The sequence below is a fragment of the Vulpes lagopus genome, chromosome 2 (assembly GCF_018345385.1).
Source record: "Vulpes lagopus strain Blue_001 chromosome 2, ASM1834538v1, whole genome shotgun sequence".
NCBI classification, from domain to species: Eukaryota; Metazoa; Chordata; class Mammalia; order Carnivora; family Canidae; genus Vulpes; species Vulpes lagopus.
In genome coordinates this window covers 151400309-151416578 of record NC_054825.1, presented here as the reverse complement: position 1 = coordinate 151416578, position 16270 = coordinate 151400309, and positions in this window count along the sequence as shown.

Below are 16270 nucleotides of genomic sequence, written 5' to 3'. Positions count from 1 at the left end.
AAATATTCCAAGGATGACATTCATGAATGCAATATATTTCTGGTGGTGTCTTCAAATTTATTTATTTTTTATTTTTTAAAATATTTTATTTATTCATTTGAGAAAGCAAGAGAGAGAGAGTATGAGCAGGTGGAGGGGGAAAGGGAGAGGGAGAGGGAGAAGAGCTCCCAGCTGAGCAGGGAGCCCAATGCAAGCCTCGATCCCAGGACCCTGAGATTGTGACCTGAACCCAGGACCCCAGGATCGTGACCAAAACCGACTGAGCCACCCAGACGCCCCTCCAAATTTACTTTTGCATGTCCAAATTTTTATATTTTCATATGGCTTATAATTTTTCAGATGTCTCTGGCTTCCTATTACATGCTAAATTAGCGATTATAAAAAACTTGACACCTAAAAAGTTTTGCTTTATAATTCAATGCTTTGAGTTATTGTGTATTCAAGGTTAAAAAAATAGTAAATGTGGTACCAAAATTTAATCGGCACCTAGAAAGATTGTTAATTTCTTCTCTAAGTGATCAATTGATGGAGCGATGCCAGCAATTTAAGACTCCAGCCTTGTGGTGAGTGGGGGGGGGGGGGGGGGTGGGGATGCAAAATTACCTATAGTCCTTAAAATGGAAAACATTTAAAGTGAACCAACCCTGACCCATACTGATGGACTGCAGTCTCAGACAGACCCGCTCCCTGAATGGGGTCCGCAGCCCCTCAATAGAGCAGCTCCCTCTGGAAGCACAAGGAAGCAGGGCAGTGGGAGGCAGTGGGAGAAAGAGTAGATAGAGGCAGAATGGCCTTGTGCATCTTTAACTGTTCTTGAAAATTTATTGGTGCTGCAAAGCTATCCTGGTAAGTTTAGTTGAACACAAGGTTTATTAATTTTCTACCAAAGAATTTGTGAATGTGTCGCAGTCATGTAGAAGAAAGAGCAGAGCTTGGAGTTAAAAGACCAGCCTCACGTCAGAGCTGTGCCACCAGATAGATCTGCATCCTTGGCAAGTGGTGCCATCTCTCCAGTCTCAAGTCTTCAGCTGTAAAATAAATGGATTGATCACACACCCTCTGAGGTATCTACCACTCCTAATACTCTGGGGGACTGCCTCAGGGCTGACGTCACCTTTATATTATGTTCGAAGGGCAACATTGCTGCTGAAGCAATGTCAGCAAGATTGTGGAATAATGTGCATTTTAAGTGAGACAAAGCTCTTGACACATCCTTAGCACATAATTAGCATTACCTATTCAATCTGATAATTGTTCATTAATTTATTAACGCATATTTAATGAAGACCCATAATGCTGATGCTCCCACACACAGGGAGCAAATGAAGCCTCATGCCAGCCCTCACACTTATAAGTGTGATAAACTTATAAGTGTTATAAGCTCTTTAAAAAAAATGTAGAGACGGGTCAAATCAAGGGTGATGGTCTGGGAAGGCTCTGGAAGAAAAGTCCTCCAAGCTCCTTTCTGAATGGCTGAGTGAGGAGGACAATGCAGAGAAGAGAGAGAGGTCTCCCTGGAAAGTCTGGCTTTCTCAGGAAGAGTTGTGGAAAGCTTCCTGAGATGATGGTTTGAAACAGCAAGTATGTCATCATCTTTCATGGTTTCTGTGGGTCAGGAATTTGTGAAGGAATTGGCTCTGTGCTTCTAGTGAGGATCTCTCCTGTGGCTTCAAAAGGAAGCCTGCTGGGCAGGATCCACAGGGGCTGGCTGGGATCCAGCTCACTCTCTACAGGCAGCCTCAAGTATCTCTTCAGAACTCCCTCCATGAGGTCTAATGTGGCTTCCTCACAGCATGGCAGCCACCTGGAGGTTGGACAGCAGGCTTACTTGGTAGCTTAAGCCTTCAATAGGAGTGTTGCAATGAGTAAGATGAGAGTTGTCTTGGAAGTTCTAGCCTTAGGAAGCATGCAGTGCCATGTTCTGTGGTTAGAGCAAAGAAAGACATAGACTTCCAGATTCAAGAGGAGAGTTACCTGGCTTGGGAAGTGGTAGGGTTCTGGAAGAGCATGCGAGATGAGTGACATTATTGAAGTTACCCTTGGAAAGTAGTGATCTTCTATAGTCTGCCCTCTGCCCATAGTTGTCATTCCTTGCACAGGAAAAGGACATTCACTTCTAAGATTCTCCAAAAGTCTTATCCACACATGGCATCTGTCCTAGGATATTACAACTTTAAATCAAGTCCAGTGCAGCTGAGTTTCCTGAGTGTCAACTACCACTTCATCTGTAGACTAAAGAGACAAGTTATATATCCCTCACACATCCAGTAGGTTATGATGAGACAGGAGGAGGTTGATTACAATAAACACTACTGTTCAAAATGGGGAATAGATGGGGGTGTCTGGGTGGCTCAGTTGGTTTAGCAACTGACTCTTGATTTTGGCTTAGGTCATGGTCTCAGGGTCCTGGTATTGAGCTCTGCATTAGGCTCCACACTCAGCAGGGAGTCTACTTGAGATTCTCTCTCTCCCTCTCCTTCTGTCCCACCTACCCCTTGCTCCTGTGTATGTGTGTGTTGGGGGTGGGGTGTAGTCTCTCTCTCTCTCTCTCTCTCTCTCTCTCTCTTTCTCTCTCTCTTGTCTCTCTCTCTCTCCCTCTGTGTCAAAATAAGTAAATATTTTTTAGAAATAGGAAGTAGATGGGAAACATACAGCAGTCAGTAGGCAGTTTTGAAATGCATCTGAGAACATCTTGCCAGTTCTTTGATAAAGGCTTAATCTTACTCCCTGGCAGTTATTTTAATGGTTCTCTGCTCTCTAGGAACTAGGTGTTGCTCTCTGAGTCATCCCTCCTTTTCCATGGAAAAGGCTCCTGTTTTCAACTGAGTAGCTTTCTCAGGCTGTGTTCTGGTTATAAAAGTTAAGTCCAGAGACTTTTTTTATAAAGATTTTATTTATTTATTTATTCATGAGAGACACAGAGAAAGAGAGAGAGAGAGAGAGGCAGAGACACAGACAGAGGGAGAAGCAGCCTCCATGCAGGGAGGCCGACATGGGACTTGATCCCCGCTCTCCAGGATCAGGCCCTGGGCTGAAGGTGGTGCTAAACCGCTGAGCCACCCAGGCTGCCTCAGTCTAGAGACTTTTATTCTGTTTTATTGTCTCTGTCCCTTGGAGAGTGAGCTCGCAGTGCTTTCCCAAAAACAATTTTCTTAAAAACGTCGTGGGTTATCTATGAATCGCATTTGGGTTCACTTCATTAGACAAGCCATAGCATAAATCTCTTAAAGGTAAGTGCTTCCTAATTGAGCTCCCTACTGAGGAACAATGTGTTTAAGATTTTTTAGAAACTTTCTTCATTAATGGATTGAATCTATGCAGTTTATCCTTAAAATTCTTGAAAGCCTTTTGTCTGTCTGAAAGCATCTATGAGTCATTGTCTTCAATCTTTGTGAGATTTCAACAAAGCGTTCTATAATCCCATCCCAGATTTGAACATGGGTTTGAGGTCCTCTCCTATTTTGAAATCTTTCTGATTTCTGAGAAGGAAAAAAAAATGTTCTGAGCCCTTTACATATCCTCTAAATTCCATTAAAAATTGAATAATTGTTTTTAGTATATATCTCTCCTGTCTCATTTTATCCTCAACAGAAAGGGAAACAAAGATGATAATCTTTCAAATAGGGAAATAATGGAAAAGATCTCAAGGAGAAAGAAGTTGTGCATTTGGGCTAATCAGGACCCAGCCACTGGACATGAAATTATAAAATAGGAAATGATCAGTTTGTATGTGTATGTGTGTGTGTGTGCCATAAACTAAGTTAGGCCTTTTTTATTCCTATATAGTTCTGTGCTTGTCTAAAGTAGAAAATGTCTTCACAGGCAAAAATGTGGAATAATGTATGGAACTATTAAGATACCCTTATAATTGGGGCACATGCTGGCTCAGTTGGTTTAGAGTCCAGCTCTTGATTTTGGCTCAGGTCATGATCTCAGGGTCATGAGATTGAGCCCTGTGTCTGGCTCTGCACTCAGCAGAGGGCCTACTTGAGAGGCTCTCTCTCTTTCTCTCTGCCCCTCCCCTGCCTCCAAAATAAATAAATCTTTTAGAAAAAAGATACCTCAATTATTGTCAATTGTAGTTAATTCATAACCAAAAAAATTGTTTGATTCTCTTTATTCCTTTTTTATAAAGATTCTATTTATTTATTCATGAGAGACACAGGCAGAGAGAGAAGCAGACTCCCTGTGGGGAGCCTGATGCAGAACTCAATCCCAGGACCCCGGGATCATGACCTGAGACAAAGGAAGGTGCTCAACCACTGAGCCACCCAGGTGCCCCAATTTTCCTTATTCTTTATTTCGTTTTTGGTTGTCTGCTGAGTTAGCATGTATAAGCAACAGAGCACTGGGAAAACTGTGTTTCTCTTAGGAAACTAGAACCATGGCAGAGTTAATCTATAAACGAAAGTATAAATACAAGCTATCCCTTTCTTTTCCTTTATCTGACGGTTGTAGAAGTAGACATCTTGCTGTAATCTACTCCTCAACTTCTGTTCCAGGACTTGAGGACAGGCCAGAGTATCTCAGAGACCTTGTACTTTTTATAAATAGCGAAAGTTATAAACCGAATTCCGGTGGTGCTGATGAATACACAGCTAAAAATGGATTTGTTCACTGAATGGGACATCTTGCTTTGATTTAATTATGTGCATGTTTCAGAGGGTATTGTTTTTAATTTTTCTATTAGTTTGAAAGGAAGATGTCATAGAACACGAAGAAATGTGAAAGTTACAGATCAGTCTGAGTAAATGTAAATATCTTAATCTATTTACATGTGACAAATAGATGAACCATACAATGGCTTCTACTTAAAGTCACTTCTCTATATTTGGCCCATTTAAAAAAACAGGCCAGTTTTCTACATAAAATCTTTATAATTACATCATTTTTAAAGCAAAGAAAGTTCTTTGAATTGAAACACTGGAGCTTGGTACAGAGGGCAGAGTTTTAATTATCTATACAACTCCAAATCATTTATTTTTACTGTTGCAATTTTGGGGAAGGCTGTTTTTTGCCAGTGTAGAGCATGGTACTGTAGAGCATGCTACTGAATTTTCTGGCCTCGGTTGTATAAATTCTATTCAAAAAATCAAAAGGCTGATATTATCTGTTATGCTTATCTATATTCCAAATGGAAAGTCATACTAAACGTTCAAAATTTGTTTTGCAACAGTGGTATTCAAAACGTAGAATACACTTAGGGCCATCATGAGACACAGACAAAAAAAAAAATGCTTTGTTGCCTGCCTTTGATCCATTCCTTTCAAAATGAATGAAGTAAGACTCCCTTTAAAGGCTTCAAGTTTCCATAACAGCCCAGGATTGTAGGTTGAAAAGGAATATGCATTTGCTTCAAATAGTAGTAGTTTTATCTCCCAAATTTTAGAATAATCATCCTAATCTTACAATAGGACCATAAAATATGCCCACCGACTGTTATTTGTAAAAGAAGTTCATCAAATGTGCTGTTCACTCTGCTCTGAGCAACAGAGCATTTCAGAACAAATTAACACAGGCTACAACACGTACCCAAAGCCATATCTTGGATGGTTTTCTGTACTGGCACATAAGAGATAAAATATTGGATAAATAACAATGTTTAGCTACTCAAATTCTAGCCAGTGTTAAGCTTAGTGTGGCAGTTAAAATACAATGAACAAAGCAGGGATCCTAGAAGAATTCTATCCAGCCAAGACATAACCATATTCAAAACATGTTGAGTTTCCAGGACCTAAAGAATAAGTTTGAATCCTTAGCTGCGCTAAGATCTTCAGGATGCTTGTATACCTGGAGTCCCCACACCTTCTAGCCCTGGGGTCATTGACTCCCATCTGGAAGTCCTTTCCCTTCCAACCCTATTGACCTAAATAGTCTTTAAGCCCAAGAAATGAGGATTTTCAGCCTCCTCCACTGCAGTTCCCAACCTCCTACTCCCATCTCTTCAGGACTCATGGCTCCCTCCACTTACTTCAATGCAGCAGCTCTGAGAGTCAGCCTTGCTCTGCTTACTGTAAACTCTATGTCGTAGGGATTCCTTTCATTTTCTTTTTTCTAATCCCCTTTTTTCATCTTTCCATTCCCTAAACATTTAACACTGACTGGAACTCAGTAAGTCTCCAAAAAATTTCTTTTCCAGTTGAATGAAATTCTTTAAAAATGCATGGAGATGGCACAGATGCATATTTATAATCATAGCTTTAGAAATAATACATGGAAACCACACAAGAGAGAGAGTGATGGTTGAGTCCACAGGAAGTGGCAGCTCACCCTGAGAAAAAACATGTGAGCATTCTGACCATACATGTCGGGAGGGTGGGCTGGAGCCTCTCTAGAATTTTTAAGCTAATTTTCTAAAGGTATTCAAAATTTCCTTCTAATCTCATTTTTTTGGTGTGTTTTGTGAAATTTAGGGGAAAATGTGTATTTGAAAGGAATGGTTTAACAATACAGGGCAATTCATGTTTAATAATTACTCAATAAGTAAAAAGTACTGTTTTGTAGATTACATCATCCAAAGAAAGAAAAACAGAATAAAAAAACTGAACCCCATACCTGTGTCTACATAAAAGCAAACACATGTTTTGGCAGTGGGTAAGTTAGTTTATGTGATGCTTCTGAATAGTGAAGATAAATTTGGCTAACGACAATAATCATATATGAGTAAAGTGGGTTTGACATTCAAACAAGTAATTGAATACATGGTTAAACCAAGAAGCTTTATAGAATAATCATGATGCTTTTGTGTAAAATAAAGGATGAGCCTAAGGCAGGGAAACCAGAGGGATCACATGAAAGAAGAACCTGGGTTTTTTTTTTCCTTTGCTTCTTTTCTGCTTCTGTTCTTGCTAGGACCTGCACCCCACCCCACACATGCCTTCCTGTATGTTCCCCTTGTAAGGGATGAAGAGTTAGTGACATCTTTGGGGTCTTCCAGTACAATAGGTAATATCTAAACAACAGGCTCTAGACGTCTCGATGCCAAGACCCCTGGCTTCAAGGAATAAGTGAGTTATGATAGACACCTGCACCCTGTCCTTGTTCTAACTGGCTCTTGGATGCCTGAAAAGACACACGCACTAGACCACAGTCATCAGTAAAAACCCCCAAGACTCTCTATTTTCCTTTTCAAGTCTCCCAGATGCTCTGAATGTATCTGTTCTCTCTAAATCTTCAGTAAACTCTGCTTTCACCTCCTGCTGGCTCATGTTTAATTTCCATACTGGGTGAAGCCAAGGACCCTCTTGGCTGGTCCTATGAGAACCCCTCTGGGTCCTTGGAACTGGCCTGCCTGTAACAGGCCTTGCCAAACAAAAACTAGTGCTGAATGGGAAAATATAAAACCAGAGTTGGTGCATCAAAAATCACTATGAAGGAATGTCAGGGTACGTGGTAGTCATGGCTAAACTGACCTAACAGGATTCTTGCTGAAGGTAGCCCAGGTGATGGGGCACCTGAGGGATGATGGATGATGAGGAATATGGTATCAAAGGTCATCACATATCGTGGATGGGAAGCTCTTGCCAAACTGACTTAGCAAGGTTCTTGCTAAAACTGGATTATACATGGAAGTACACAGATCAATCAAGACAAGGTTCAGGAGCCTAGTCAAAGTTTGGTCAAGCAAGGAATCTTTGTTAGCCTCCAGCCTGCCTCATCCATTTCTCAAGCTCAGCATTTGAGAGGAAATCATTTGTTGGAATCCAGCCCTACACCTCTCTTTTCCAGCCAACTGCCACAGCGTTGTGCCCACCTGGATCGCAATGGACTGCAATCTCACACCCTGGGCAAGCTTTGGGGTGAGCAAGCAGACAGCTGAATGGAAGTAAGATATAAGAAGGATGTGACATTTTATTGGGCAGTGCCAAACAAAAAAGGATGTGTTCAGCCATGAGGCCAGAACTGTGTTTGTGGGTCAGAGCAGTCAGGAATGTTGTCCAGAGGTTTTCCATGGAAGGACTATGATCATCATAGATGCAACCAGAAAGTGTCATTTTCAAAGTATGCTGGGGACTGGAAATGTTTGTGTGCCATCTGTCCAGTTGAGAAAATGTATTGACAGCTAATACAGCTATCTTCCCACAATGGATTTATCTCTCTACTAAACTATCTTGTAGATGACCTGTGACTTTTTCATATCTTTTCAGTGACTGTCAGGGATCAGTTAGCAATCAAACAACTGGAGTAATAGTGCAGTCTGGAAAGTGCCATCGAAAGCAAGATGCCTGGAATCAATGAACAGATCTTATTTCACCATAGTTGTGTAGGTGTTGGGAGGAAATCTTTTCCTCCACCATCTATGTTTCCATGATCATGGGCTTGTGCGTTTACCATAGTTGGACAGCATAAAGAAGAAAATGAAAGCTTTCTTCTCAGTGCCAGGAGGAGTGGCTCAGTAATGAGGAACTCCTCAACTACCCAGAAGCAAAGATTTATATACCAATTTAATAAGAAGGAGGGGGTTTAGGGCTTAGAAGGGAAAGCTTGGAAGGTTCTGTGAGCTGTTTGATGCTAATAGCAATAAGCAATCTGTCTCTATGACAACTGAATTCGCAGGAAAACTCCCTGGAGGCAGGTTAATGGCAGCTGTATTTCCAGAAGGCTCTGCTTTAGTCAGATAAAGAAAGTTCAGATAAGATTTCTTTCTGCACAAATGTTTTCACTTTAAAATAATTTTAGTGCCCATAATGTGATCCCTTCATTTGTTAAATTCAACATATTCATCCAGTGCTTACTGTATGTGAATCGCCATGCAGGTCCAGGGAGGATTTATAGTTGAGTAAACATGGTGTTGGCCTTCTCAGCATTTCTATTCTGATGAGAGCTCAGACAAACATTCCAAGCAAGCTGGGAAGAGTCCTATCATATATTTACTCACAAATATCTGTTGGCGTGCCTGGGTGGCTCAGTCGGTTGAGCACCTCGCTCTTGATTTTGTCTCAGGTTGTGATTTCAGAGTTGTGGGATCAAGCCCCACATCAGGCTCTATGCTCAGCTCAGTATGGAGTCTGCTTGAAAGATTCTCTTTCCCTCCCCCTATGCTCCTTTCCCTGCTCATACTCTCTCTTTGTCTCTCTCTGTTTCTCTGTCTCTGTCTCTCTCTCTCATGATGTAATTTTAGAATATAGGTGAGGTTTGTTAGGATGAGGTCCAGAGGCAATGACCAAGAAAGAATTCTTGAGACGTCTTTGGTGCAAAATGGTGGTTTTGTTAAAGCACAAGGGACAAGGACCTGTGGGCAGGAAGAACTGCTATGTCGTAGTAGTCGGGGTTGTGAGGGGTGGCTGATTACTTACTTGAGAGGGGAGATGCAGAAAAGGGAGGTTTCAAAAGAATTTTTGTATGCTAAACAGGACCTACAAGGTATCAGAGGCCTTGCCATTGTCAAGTAAAGGTTGTTTTTCTCTCTAGTAAAGCATTAACATTAAGATAGTTGGGAATTTCCTTCTAGAAGTTAGATGCCTGATCAGAATGCTTTTTTTCTTGCAAATCACTAAAACATTTTGTAAACTGAGACTCATGTTGAAGAAACCCCCCCTGTAAGTAGGGCCAGCCCTAATCCAGAGGCAGCCCATCCAGGTGCCTTCCTGAAGTTTTAGCAACAAAAAGCATTCTGTTTGTGATAAGAAAACCATTTCCCCCCACACCCTGATTGGAATGTCCCTGAATAGGTTCATGTTGACCTTCTGAGAAATCAACCTGGATGCTATGCGACTCCCGCGGTTCTTTTGTCTTTAAGCGAGTTTTTTTCTTTTGCCTTTAAAAGATACCTGTAATTGCTAATCGGGGCTCTCTTCCTCTTCGGAGGCGGAGAGCCCGTTTGCGCAAACGTCCAATAAACCCTCTTGCTAATTGCATCTGCCTGTCTGGGGTCTGAGTCTCTGGGGCGTCCACCGGGACACGTTGGCACCCGTGAGCCAGGGTCCAACAATGTCTGTAGGACTAAAATCTCTATAAGTTGTTTTTCTTTTCCTTTAGCTTTAGGGCAGCCAGGAATGCCTAAGGAATGTCACACATATCCCACCTGAGGAAGGGGGGGTCATTTGTGGGGTGTCAGCCTGTGCTTTGTCCTCAGCTAGCCTTCTGTTCCCTCATCATCAAATACATACATAAATAAATAAAATCTTTTAAGAAAAGAAAGAACTATCTGCTGAGGACTCTCTGAGTGCCAGGCCCTGCTGGAAGTACCAAGGAAGGAGCCATGGACAAGTCAGATGAAAGTCCTGGCCCATGGGCTTTGCAGAGAGCCAATAGCAGAGGGTACAGGACAGGGAAGGGGCAGGCACTGTGAGACCAGGGAACTCTACATCAAAGTCTAAGCAGACTTCAGGAAACATTGAGGAGGAAGAGATGCTACACTAGAACTTGGAAGGCTTTAACACAGTGCTTCCATATCAACCCTCAAAATTCTATTATGATCTTTCTTTATTTTAGACACAAGACAATGGGATGTACTTTCCTGAGTTTATGACCTCAAGATTTATGGCATCTCCACAGGACTTGCTAGAGCAATGAGATAACACATTTGAATGTATTGACATGATGTTTGACACATAGTGGGATCTCAATGAATTTTTTTAAAAATCTGATTTAAAAAATGCTACTTGTACACTTAGCCTTGCATTTTATCAAAAAGGATGGACAGTCTATAGAATAGCAGATTTGTTTTTATTAAATACGGCTTAAAAGCTGGATCCAAAAAGTTTTGCCCAACTCTGTGATTTGCCTAAGATGAATGTATTGTCAGGATGCTCTGTATCATTTCTTGCATTTGTAAAGCTGTCTAATCAAGAAATAATTAGTCATGAATTTATGAAGTCTGTGATCTGCTATACAAGTACCTGATATGGGAAACAAAGGCAGAAGAGAAAGTATTAAATTTCCTTACTACTTACAGCCCATTGACAAGTCCTTGAAATAGGCAGAGTGACCTCCCTCCAGGGACACAGCTGCCTTGATGTTTATACTCAGCTGAGGACAAGAGGGAACCTTAGCCCGACCCCCAGGATCCTCTAAGTCTACTCTAACATATAAAAATTCCTTTAGAAATTCCGTTTATGTCTAAATCCCCCAAGATATGTGTTGGTGATCGTCCCCCAAGCACATGGCCCACCGATGTACATCTGAAGGGTCTTGACTTGGGTTTTATCAGACAGTAATAAGTGACCTTTCCCGACAATAGCTGGTCCCCCTCAGGGTCCTGAAGACCTTGCTTCTAAATTCCTTAGAGACTTACACTCCCGCAACCCCTTTCCAACTTGAAAGTATATAACCACCCACTCCTCATGACCCCAGTGCAGGCCCCACGAATCCTGTCCCTGTGATTTAATAAAACCACCTTTTTCAAACCAAATATGTCCCAATAATTCTTTCTTGGATGTCAGCTTTGAACTCTAATGTCTTTCCTACATCAGTACCCATGACTGGATGCCACATCACCCTTTGCAAAATTTGTCGTATCAGGTCTATGAAAGTTCAAAATATGTACCATTTCTCCATAGGGGCACTTCACCAGGCCTTTCCCTACCCCAAGCCAGGAATACAGACTGAAGCATTTAAAAACCCAAGAGCCATCCAGCTGCATACCACCTGTTCCTCATTGGGCCCCTGCTGTAGTCTCATGGACACACATCCCAGTTTACACGCTCAAGCTCACTGAAGCTCCAGGAGGGGACAGCTGGGTCTAGCAGTTTGTCTTGGAACCCTTCTTTGAATGACCTGTAGTCACAGTAACAACAAGGTCTAGTGCTTACATGCCCCAATATTTGTTGATTTTCTCCCACATTAAACATCCTGTTTTAACTTAAGATGGTGAGTGCTTGTCTGCTGGGGATGTAGACATGGTTCTGATCAGAGCTTATCCTGAAAGCACCAAGGACCTAGGAAGTCACTTGGGGGTGCACAGTGGCGGGGGGGGACTCATGCAATAGCCAGGTCTGTTCTCTGAATTCTCCCATCAAGGCAAGGACAGCACATCTGTGTGAAATGTCCATGCACTCCCTGCTGAGCTATGGATCCCTCTGATGCCCTGATGGCTTTTTTCTTTCTTTCTTTCTTTCTTTCTTTCTTTCTTTCTTTCTTTCTTTCTTTCTTTCTTTCTTTCTTTCTTTCTTTCTTTCTTTTTCTTTCTTTCTTTCTTCCTTCTTTCTTTCATGAACAAAAGAGAATACAAATATTTAAATGAAAGTTGTTTAGTGTTCCTCTTTTCACATGGTATTGAATTGAGCTGAATTCAATTGTATATGATAATCAGGATGTTTTACAAAATCATGCAAATATTGTTCCATTTAAAAACTAAAGAATTCTAAGCTTGCCAGCACTAATGAGAATTTTAATTTTAAATACTGTCAGGAATGGGGCCCAGATGCATAAACTCCATCTCTTCAATCACATCTCATCTGAAATTATTTGTCTTGGTGGAGGGAGAAGCATCTAACATCCTTTGTCCCCCGGGGTGGGGGGTAGGGGGTCTTTTATCAACATGACTCCCTTGATCCTTCCATGATGGTAAATTTACTGTAAACAAAAACTATAAAATGAACTTTACTCTAATCAGAACCATTGAAAAATGTTTACAGCTATCTGAAGGAGTAAATGTACTAAGACTTCGTGTGACCTCGACTCAACTTTAAAGACTGAAAAAGCCCAAGAAATTGGTGTGGAACTGGACAGAGAAGCTGTCCTCTCCAGGAGTATTCTTTCTTTAAGGGGTTCCTTTTGAGTTCCTCTGCTTTAAGATCATCTGAATTTTATTTTCAGCTTCCCAAAGTATAAACCAGATTAAGTGAAGTGGTTCATAGGAGAGGAGGTGGTTAGTGAATCTAAGAATTTAGCTGAGTGAAGGACAGAAAATTTTCTTTGACTGAAAAGTAACTTAGTGATATAAAGTATAGGGTGCCTGGTTGGCTCAATGGTTAAGCATCTGCCTTTGGCTCAGGTCATGATCCCATGGTCCTGAGATCGAATCCCACACTGCTCCCTGCTTAGTGTGGAGTCTGCTTCTCCCTCTCCCTGGGCCCCTGCTCATGCTCTCTCTCTCTCTCTCTCTCTCTTGCTCTCTCTCAAATAAATAAATAAAATCTTTAAAATATGATATAAAGTGATATAAAGCACAATAAGTTAGTCCTTCTTTGTGTTGGTTTGACAAAGTTTTAGGTTTCTAAAATTATCCAAGTAAGACAATAATATACTATTATGTTCTTCATAGCATATATTACAGCCAGAATAGTGGCCCCCTAAAGATGTCCATGTCCTAATCCCTGTAACCTGTGAATGTTACCTTATGTGGCAAAGAGGACTTTGCAGATGTGATTCAATTAAAGATCTTGACATGAGGAGGATTACTCTCAAGTATCTGGATTTGCTCAATGTCATCACAAGGGTCCAAGTGGAAGGGAGTCAGGAGGATCAAGTCAAGGAGACATTTGAAGATACTACACTGCTGGTTTTAAAGATGGAGGAAGGGGCCTCTGGGCCAATGGCTACAGACAACCTGCAGACACTGGAAAAGGCAGGAAACTGGATTCTCCCCCTAGAACCTGCAGAAAGAATGCAAAATTGCAGAGACTCCTTGATTTTAGCCCATTAGGAACCACTTTAGATTTCTCACCTTCAGAACTATAAGATGATTGGGAGGCCTGGGTGGCTCAGTGGCTGAGCATCTGCCTTCACTCAGGTTATGTTCCTGGGGTCCTGGGATCAAGTGCCACATCAGGCTCACCATGAGAAGCCTGCTTCTCCCTCTGCCTGTGTCTCTGCCTCTCTCTCTGTTTCTACCATGAATAAATAAATAAAATGTTTTAAAAATATTTTTTAAAGAAAAGAACCATAAGATGATTCATTTGTGTTGTTTTAAGCAGCCAAGTTTGTGGGTCATCCGTTACAATAGCAAAAGAACACTTATCCAGAATGCATCTGATTATCCTATGACCTTTGGTAAAGGTGATTTCCTGAGTACCCTCCCCCCATCAGCACTGCCTTCTTTGTAGTATCCATGCAGATGAAGTGTTTGTCTTCAGTGGCAAAAACAAATTTTAAAGACTTTCCAAATCAATTAACAACTTAGAATTCAGGGCAGCACAGAATCTGAGTGAATATTTAATGAAATACTGAATACTTAATGAAAATACCTGATTATAGAGTTTTCTGATTAGGAAAGGGGCCCATTTGTTAAGTGTCAACTGTTACACCACCGTCTGCCCAATCCCTCTCTCTGAGTGGCATTGTCTGCTAAACAGCCACACTGTGCTATCATGTATGAACTCCTAATGAGATGGCATGTTTCCAAATGAGTATGAAAATGTCATGGATCTATCCTTTTTGGCCAAGTTTCTAGTCTAGTATGAAAAATTGGGGGAACATTCTTCATGCTACGTGAAGTGAACATCAGGATTTGAAGAGTGAATTTCATTAATTGCTGCAAATGGAAATGTTTATTTGAGGTTTCTGAAATCATAGTAAAAAATCAATGCAGATTAAGTCAACATACAAAATAATTTATGTGAGTTAAGGCATAGCTGGTGGAGATGTAAATTTCTACCAGCATCACATCCATTAGTAAAGCAAAGTTCATGTCCTCTGTAGTCTTTGATTTTTGTTGCCAAAGCAAAGTAAGTCAGCTTCCTATTCTTGTTTCATTTTTAAAGGCTTTATTTTTATCATAAAAAAATTCTTCACTATATCTATATAACTCAAAGAACAAATGATCAGTTGATAAGTTATCCACATCTATTTTTTCAGGCCTTACATTCTAAAATACTTTTATAGAAAAAAAAAGTAAAACACACCCTTTTGTAGTGCTTTTATAGAAAGAGACAGATCCTTCTGGGTATTATCATCAATATTCTGCCAAACAATAACACATTTCTGAGTTTTTAACAACAGTTTGGAATTACCAGGAAAAAAAACACCCAGTTGCTGGCAGGATCTCCTACAGCTTAGTCAGCCACCTGTGGTACTATGAATTATAATAAGAAATACATATCTGGTCTTCTTCTGTTTCTGGCACAGAGGTTGTAAAACTTTTAGGATTTCCTAAATAATAACATGAGGGTATCTTTTGTTATATTAATGAGATGACTTTTGGAAAACACCTAAGGATGGGGGCTGGTTGCCAATAAAGCCAAGCACAACCTGAGAGGGTTGGGACTTTCAGTCCTGCACCCTGTCTCTGGAGAGAAAAGGCCTAGAGCTCAGATCATTTGTGAATGGCCAATGGTTTGGTCAATTATGCCTATGTGATGACATCGCCATAAAAACCCAAAAGAACAGGCTCTGAAGAGCTTCCAGGCTGGTAAACATGTGGAGATACAGGGAGAAGAGTGCGCTCAGGGAGGTCAGGGAAGGCCCGCCCCTTTCCCCACACCTGAGTCTGAACATGTCATCCATTGGGCTGTCCTGAGTTATGTCCTTTTGTAAATAAAAATAAACTGGTGACCTAGTAAGTCAGATGTTTCTCTGAGTTCTGTGAGCTGCTCCAGCAAACAAATCAAACCCCAAAAAGAAGTCTAGGGAACCTCTGATTTATAGCCAGGAAGTTGGAAGGGATTTTGACTGGGGTCTGAAGACTAAGGAGGGGTTTGTTGGACCCTCTGGTCTGTCGCCATTTGGTCAGAAGCACAGGTAACCCCTGGGCTTTTGTCTGGTATCTGAAGAATGGAGAGCAGTCTGGTAAGATTGAGCCTTTAATGCATGGAATCTGATGCCATCTCTGGGTAGATAGTGTCACAACTGAGGTAAATTGAGTTGAATTGTAGGGCACCCAGCCAGTGTTGGAGCATTGCTCTTTTTGAGGTGTGAGGAACCCCCTTACCCCTAGACACACACACCTTGAAATTGGGTCCAGGAACCTAATTTAATAACCCCAAATCATTAATAACCCCAATGCCACTAGAGCTTAATGTGCTTGCTGCTGTGAAGGACACAGGAAACACAGCAGAACAGATCACTCAGTCCAGGACTGAGGCAGGCTTCCTAGTCCTCAGAAGTTTGGTCTCAGCATCTCCAGGGCTGGGTCTTTGTCTAATTATAACTACATCTCCAACACCATCGCGGTGCCCAAGCACACTCACATGCACACATACACTAGACATGCAGAACAAATGTTGTGCCACATTAATTGGCAATATGAGCTAACATAATATCTTGAAATTATTTAAAATGTATATTGAAATTATGTTCAATTCACATAATAATCAAACGTCAGCCATTTCTTATATAATAAGAAGGAATAAAACTCAAGAGAATGAAAAGACAAGCCACAGACTGGGAG